This window comes from Microtus ochrogaster, linkage group LG3 (genome assembly GCF_000317375.1).
Source record: "Microtus ochrogaster isolate Prairie Vole_2 linkage group LG3, MicOch1.0, whole genome shotgun sequence".
Lineage (NCBI taxonomy): Eukaryota > Metazoa > Chordata > Mammalia > Rodentia > Cricetidae > Microtus > Microtus ochrogaster.
In genome coordinates this window covers 3,290,076-3,297,871 of record NC_022029.1, presented here as the reverse complement: position 1 = coordinate 3,297,871, position 7,796 = coordinate 3,290,076, and the positions used below count along the sequence as shown (strand labels likewise).

Below are 7,796 nucleotides of genomic sequence, written 5' to 3'. Positions count from 1 at the left end.
AAAATAACCTTGTGTCTATTCTAGCTCAAAACACCAGGATGGAATGTAACCCAGACGCTCGGCACTAGGCAGACTCTACCTAGGTCCTAACTTCCATTTTCTATGGGGCCGCAGTGGAGGAGGGGTGAAACTGCCCACAGATGTTGAAGGAGGGCTGTTTCCAGGCAAGCTTGTATTAATGCTATAGGTTTTTCCCCACCCTCGCACTTCTGCTTAAATTCCTAAAATGCATCAGACCTTATGAGTTTCGGGCAGACATACTCTGCTAGCAGTTGAAGGAAGATTTGCACATTTCCTCTTTGACATGTGGACAGGCAGACGCTCAGTCACAGGACTTCGACTGCTCGCTGGCTTTCTTTGTCTTCATTCACACCTAAGTCCTTGCCAATTTCCCATTGAAAATGCCACTGCAGAGCCCAAAAAACTTTTGGAATGACTTTCATAGCTTTCAATCTCTTCGACAGAAAGGGAAAACGTAGACAGTATAACTTAAAAGAAAAATAAAGATTGAAAGCAAGATCTGTCCTCAGGACAAGCACTATGAAGCTCGTAGAGATAATGACATAAGAGTAACTGAATCCGAAACATATCAGTTTGGCAGTCTCCTCATTCATAAAACGTTGGAGTGGCTGGAGGTGTTGCCAAGTTAAACAGGATGATGGACTCCACAGAATACATGTTTGCAACATTAATGAGTGGTTGGTTGAAGACCTCCCACTTCCAGATGGCGGGAAGTGGGGGCAGCTGCCCCATCTGCGAAGAGTCAAAGGGACTTCCTTCTCACATGGCCAGATAGCCCAGGCCTGAGAAGGCAGAGAGGGTATTCTTGTCCTTGATGCTGTAGGATCCATGAAAAAAACAATGGCAACCCCCACACCCCACCCTCCCTGCACTGCTGAGCTGTGGTACCTCTCCCATGACCCTGGGTTTGTTTGTGGCTGTCAGGATAGGCCAGGGGATTCGTAGGTAGGAGAAATGATTCACAGTTCCCTTAGTGGGATAACTAATAACTATGGCCTTAAGTGCCGAATCAATAGGAGGAATACTGAAGAGAAACCAGGACATTTCAAAATAATTTGACAAGCATGAGAGTCTTCATCCAGAACCGACATATTTTCCTTTGCCTTTTCCCGAGTACATTGATGTCTGCGCTGTTTCATGCCAAGTGCAGATACCATCAGAATGCTCCAAGGGCCTTCTGACTCACAGTGTTCACAGGGATGCTGGCCATGCTTCTGAATGCTAGGCAGAGCCACGGGCACAGGTAGTAATGCTCACGCAGAGTATGAACTCAAGTCCTTTTCTGTGAAGTGTAAACGCATGGCATATGAGCAAAGTCATCTTTTTTTTCCCCAAATTTTATTGATTTTTATTGAGTTCTAGCTACATCTTTCTCTGCTCCCCTCCCTGCCTCTCCTCTCAGAAAGGGATCTTTTAAAATGTAATTTGAATTTTGAAGTAAAAATCACAATTGGTGTAAAAAATAATATAATACTAGCAAATACCAGCAAGTTAATTCTAATTGAACACTTACTTATAACCAACATTGTGATTCACATGTACTAACATGTTCGGTCTGCATCAAAATTTCTATCATTGGGGGGGGGGGGACTGAGATAGAGGGACTTTACGTTACTGTCCATGATCACTGAAGTAGAGGTAAAATAAATTTGAAGCCTTGGCAACTGGATTTAGAGCAATAGCATCTCTTGTTTCTATCTCCCTATTTAGCAATGAGCTGAATATAGATTCACAAAATGAAATGGGGAATATGTCTATGAGAAAATAAAGCCTTTTGAGAAAAAAAAATGATCAGGAATTGTTTTGAAAGTTAGAATCATCGCCCTGTATTATTCTCCTTTAAAAGAATTATAGAATGACAAACTGTTGTCAGTCAGCGAAATATGTGTCCCTATCCCTACTGCTGCCTCTATAACCAGCTTTAAAAGTGTGCAAGGAACTCTACAAATATAATTTTGAGACTTGCATTTATTTCTCCCTATAAATGTCGATGATTTTCTAAGCCGTAAATGGTAGATAAACCCAACTGCCAAATGAGTCCTATTTCCCAAAATAAAGTCCATGTTAAGTGTAAAGATTTGCTCTTAACCACAGGTAGTTGGAAGAGACACTGCGCCTTTCCCTTTGTGGTAGTTTCCTTGCAATGTGCTGTTCTCTGGAGGGCTAGATATTTGAAGGGGAGAGTTCTTATGTGGATGACAGACTTAGGCTTTCTTCACATGATCAATAGCTTCTACAGACTTATCTATAGATGTACTCAGCTCTCAAGACAGCATGAGGAAGAAATTTTAGAAAAGACAAATGTTGGAGGAGGAAGGCCGCTTTTCTTCCCAGCCACCTGGCTAACTTAGACCGGAAATAACCACACAGAAACTGTATTAATTAAATTACTGCTTGTTATATTAGTTCTAGCTTCTTATTGGCTAACTCTTACATCTTAATTTAACCCATTTATATTAATCTGTGTATTGGGACCTGGTCGTGGCTAACGTTTTGGCACATCTATCTCCAGCAGAGGATCCATGGCATCTCCTAACTCCGTCTTTTTTTTTTCTTCCAGCATATAGCTTACCTTTCCCTGCCTAATTCTGTTCTTCCCTGCCATAGGCTCAAAGCAGTTCTTTATGCATTAACCAATAAAAGCAACACACAGACATAAGGACCCTCCACATCAGACAAATACACATGAAACAATGCACCGAGAATAAAATGTAAGAATTAACAAAAAGAAAAATTGAAAACAAAATGGTTATTGAGAGATTAAGTTGTTGGAAGAAAGAGTAGCAAACAACCAAAGCATCAAGAGAGAAAAGTGGCTTGACCTTGGCCTTGAGTGGAGACAAATTTGTCAGTCATTTTCATTACTGTGTTAAAAGCTATTAGCATGGTGGATAGATAATAAATATTTGATGAGTGACTCCTAATTCCTGACCCTCCTATGTTTGCAGAAACATTAATAGACAAGGATATTTATTAACATCCATCCTTAAACAGGCTGACAGCTGTTGTGTTTCTCTGTCTGAAGTGAGGAAAGGAGAGTAAAAACCAAATAAGCAGGAGGTAGAAGAGAAACAGCATTCCTGGGCAACGATTATAGATACAATGCTGTACCTGCTGGTGAGCTGTAGAAAAGAGAAACTGAGTTAGAAACTATTTTTTCCAACCCATGTGAGACTGGAGAAGATTTTCAGGAGTTTCTACTCTGAAGAAGGTAGTGAAAAAAAAAGAGGCAAGAAGTCATTAAAAGTGCAATGTGAGGACTGGGTGCTTCTCTCCTTAGACAGTCCTCAATATATCAGGTCCTTCGAGATACAGGTTAATGCCTTGTAATAGCAGTGGAATTGTCCACTGATTTATTGGCTGGTTGTCTTAAATCTCAAAATTCAGAATTTGACCTTGGCTGTATAAAATAGATTAATTTGCAAAAATGGGGAAATAATTTCAAGTGTAGTCTTGCTGATGCACAGGTGCTGATATGGAGTTGTCAGGAAACAAAGCCAGGGGAGGGATGGGTGAATGCAATAAATACTAAGGAATGAAGTAGGTAAAAACACAAACCTGCACCATCAAATATTAGGCAGAGAGAGCTCAGGTTTGCAGTCCCATCAGGTCCTTCCCTGTCAAGCTCTGGGAACCTGATAGAAGAAGGGGAAGGGAAAGAGGAATTGTGGTAACCAGAGGGATCAAGGACACCAGTTTGGAGGCTGGCTTCTGAAATCAACTAAGCAGGGCTCATAGGGACTCAAAGAGACTGAAGTGACAATCATGGAGCCTGTGCTAAATCCTCTGCATATATGTTACTGTCATGTAACATGGTGTTCTTGTGGGACTCCTAACAGTGGGGGTGGGGGTGTCTTCCACTCTTTCGCCTGCTTTTAGAACCCTTTTCCTACTACTGGATTTCTTCTTAGAAACTTGATATTAGGGTTTGTGCGTAGTGTTATTGCAATTTGTGCTGTGTGCCGTTAATATCCTGGGAGGCCTACTCTTTTCTGTGGGTGAGATAGGGGAATAGATCTGGGGGAGATGGGATGTAGAGAGAATTGAGACTTGGAGTAGAGGAAGGGGAAGCTGTGGTCAAGATGTATTGTATGAAAGGAGAATTTTAAAAAATACAGGTCGAAAGGAATGCTAAACTACGTGCTGGATATTGATAATTCTGTGATATTCTTACAGAAACACTGGGGAGTAAATAATGCATGGACCAAGATGATGAAAACCCAAGTGGGGATTCTAGAGTCCACACTGAGCTTTTGCAGGAACTCAAGAAATGAACTTGTGCACTTCCAAGTTCATCTGCAGACATACAAAGACATGCAGTTGGTGAGTGAGAACTAGTGAGACGCCTCTTCAGGGGATTCTGCTGCCTACTGTACAGAACATAGGACAAAGAAATGTTTAGTGTTTGTTTCCTGGCTTCTTTTGTTCCTTTCACAAAATATGCAGCTTGTAAAAAAGCGCTTGAAGTTAAAGAAGATTTGGCTTTCCTAGGAAGCAAGGTTAAGGGTGAGGTAGAAGATGTGTTCTAGACTCTACATGAAACAAGTGCAGTCTGACTTCTGAAATTAAGGAATCTGATAGTATCATTCAGTTGCCAGTTATTAAGGAAATAGAAGATTGAGTATATCGTCACATACAAGGGCTAAAAAAATGAGAGAAAAAGCATCCAAACAAATGGAAACTTATTCCTGTTATTTGGGGCTGACCCTCTACACCATATTTATGTTTTCAGTGTCCTTTACACGCACAGGTGCGTGGAGTTTTTCTTGAAATAGATTACTATGATTGCTTTGATTTCTGTGTGTTTCAGGTTGTACCTACAACAGACAAGTGAGGCTTGTGAAATTGTTATATTTCAGCACTCTTGATGCCTTCAACGTATGAAAATCTGCAATTCCTAGGAGTTTTATTGATTTCACTACCACAGAAGAAAGTATGAGGGATAGTAAAAAATAAAAATCTCCTGCCACAAGATATTCAGACTTGTCTAGTAATTTTCAGGAACAAAAAATTGATTTTTTTTAAAAACATAGTGTTATCAGAACTGATTTTTCCATTGCTAAGATTTTATTTAGTAGGTTTTGATTCCCTTCCACTGAATGGCATTAGGTATTTTCAAATATTTCGTTCAGGATGATAGCTGTATATAGCAATAGGAAATGTGCAGAAAAGCTATATTGCTATAAATTCCCACGTCAGAATTAAAAGATTACCTTTTAAATCCAAATATATGCAGAAATATGAGTGTTACGTAAGTTTATCTAATGATCATAAACCTCACTTAGTTTTCTTTTAATAAATACCCTTTACTTTCAAAAAACATAATCCTTAAGATATTTTTAAGTTGAAGTGCCCAAATGCATGATTAATATAAATACTCCTGTCATTTAGAGCAGCCCTTTTAGTCTGGAACTTGAGGACCTCTCAATCCTAACCAAACACCCTTCTATTCGTGGCATTAACAAGAACAGTAAAAGACTTTTCTTTTAACATTTCCTTCTTTAATTGATATCGCTGTTTATAACTTATCCCCAAACAAAAACATATCTCCCACATAGGAAGAAATCCCAGAGACAAGAACAATTCAGAAACCTGTGCAGAGTCCTCTGCCTGTTATCATTCATTACCATTCATTATTCAGGTTTTTATGCCAAGCGTGTGGCATACATCTCAGGCTTTAAGACTAGCAGAAACGGCTAGCAGTATTACCATTCAGTGTCTTAAATGGGGGAGATTCTGAGTAACCATTGACTCACACTAATGTACTTTCAAAGGAGGCTACCGTGGAAAAGAGTAACCCTTGGAAACAATGATTCTCCTAGAGAGAGATAATTAAGTGAAACAGAAAGGAAGGAAAGGAATGAGACTCAAAGAGAAGAACGGAGAGGAGGGAGAAGTCACGAGGAAAAGGAGATTAGAAGAAAGAGAAGGAGGGAGGGATGGGATGCAGAGGAAAGGGATGGAGGAGAGGAGAAAGGGAGAGAAGGTAAAGAAGGAAAGCAAAAGTGAAGGGTAGAAAAGAGAGAAGGAGGAGGAGATAGAAAATGAAAAGGAAACACTAGCAAGTGAGGGGAGGAGAAAAATGGAGATCAGGTAAGGGATGGGATTCTGGAGAACAAAGAAGGATTCTGGTTCATTCTGTGGAGGAAAGGAAACTTTTCCAAAGCTGGGAAATATAAGGTCTTCTGCCCACTCTCTGTGTCCATTCCACCCTCCTTTTTACACGGTGCTTTGTTTAACCACATAGAACACAGCTGTCTGAGGAGCTGTTCTTTTCTTAAGAAATCTTAGGTGGGTGTGCGTCCGGCCCTCCCACCCTCTTTCGGCCATCTTCCCGCGCCGCCACCATGGTGCGCATGAACGCCCTGGCCGATGCTCTCAAGAGCATCAACAATGCAGAGAAGAGAGGCAAACGCCAGGTCCTCATCAGGCCCTGCTCCAAAGTCATCGTTCGGTTCCTAACCGTGATGATGAAGCACCGTTACATCGGTGAATTTGAAATCATTGACGACCACAGAGCTGGGAAGATCGTCGTGAACCTCACCGGCCGGTTGAACAAGTATGGCGTGATAAGCCCTAGATTTGATGTGCAACTCAAAGACCTAGAAAAATGGCAGAACAATCTGCTCCCATCCCGTCAGTTTGGCTTCATTGTACTGACCACCTCAGCTGGCATCATGGACCATGAAGAGGCAAGACGAAAGCACACAGGAGGGAAAATCCTGGGATTCTTTTTCTAGATATGTAAAACATAAATAAAGAGCCTTTATAGACTGTGAAAAAAAAAGAAATCTTAGGTGTCTGTCCACTGAGGATATAAAATTTATTGGTACAGAAAAGTGAAACGAGAACTAACACCTTGGCATGGTGTTCGGCTCGAAAAAGTTTGTGAAGTCAGACAAACTCATGTCACAGGACTTCAGGAGCCAAAGCCGGGATGGGTCACATGAAAGCCTTCAGGTTAACTCAATAATAAGCAACGTATTAGAGCAAAAACATCTCTCTCTGGTCCAATCTTCAGGAATAGCCCCAGAAAAGCCCTGAATTCAAGATCCCATCTGAATTCTTTTGTTTATACTTGCTGATCTGACCTTCCCTAAATCAGGAGACATTATGTTCTGACCAGGCTGAACTCAGGCAAGCTTTCTTGATATTCATGGTGATAGGTGGGTGAATGGCTAGAGACTCGAGACACATCCCCTTCCTGGAAAAGTTCTTCCAGAAACTGCCCTGTGAAAGCTGAGTTTTGGGTAAAGTTAATAGATGACTTGTTAGTAAGGGTAAAGGATTAAGGTTGTTTCTTAAAGTATGTGTTGGGTTAATCAATAATAGTCCGGGTTCTTCACTATGCACTCTTGGAAACTACGTACATTATGATTTGATTAGAGAAGTTAGTGGATGTAGTATTTTTTTTTTCATACAGCATCAACAGTTTTTAGGAAGAGTAATGGAATGTAGCGAGCTGTGTGGTGTCACACCTGATGGAGATATATAATCAACTCCTGAGATGGCTAAGACCAGACTTATGCCTGATCACACAATGATCATCAGCTGCCTGCATATGCGTGAACCTATGGGCAGTGCCCACCTGGCAATCCGGGAGTGGCAGCCCATGCCTACTTAAGGGCTGAGAGAGGTTTGCCCAGAGAGAGAGAGGTCAAAGAGAGAGAGGAAAGAGAACAGAGAGAGGAGGGAGAGAGGTCAAGGAGAGAGAAAGAGGAGGGAAGAGAGAGGTCAAGGAGAGAGAGAGCGAGAGAGAGAGAGAGAGAGAGAGC

The 7,796-nt window shown here is 41.2% G+C and overlaps 1 pseudogene; it reads left to right on the top strand.

Annotated features, from left to right (window-relative positions):
• The first annotated feature begins 6,342 nt into the window (after positions 1-6,342).
• On the top strand, positions 6,343-6,790 carry LOC101981394 (annotated as a pseudogene).
• The last annotated feature ends 1,006 nt before the right edge of the window (positions 6,791-7,796 follow it).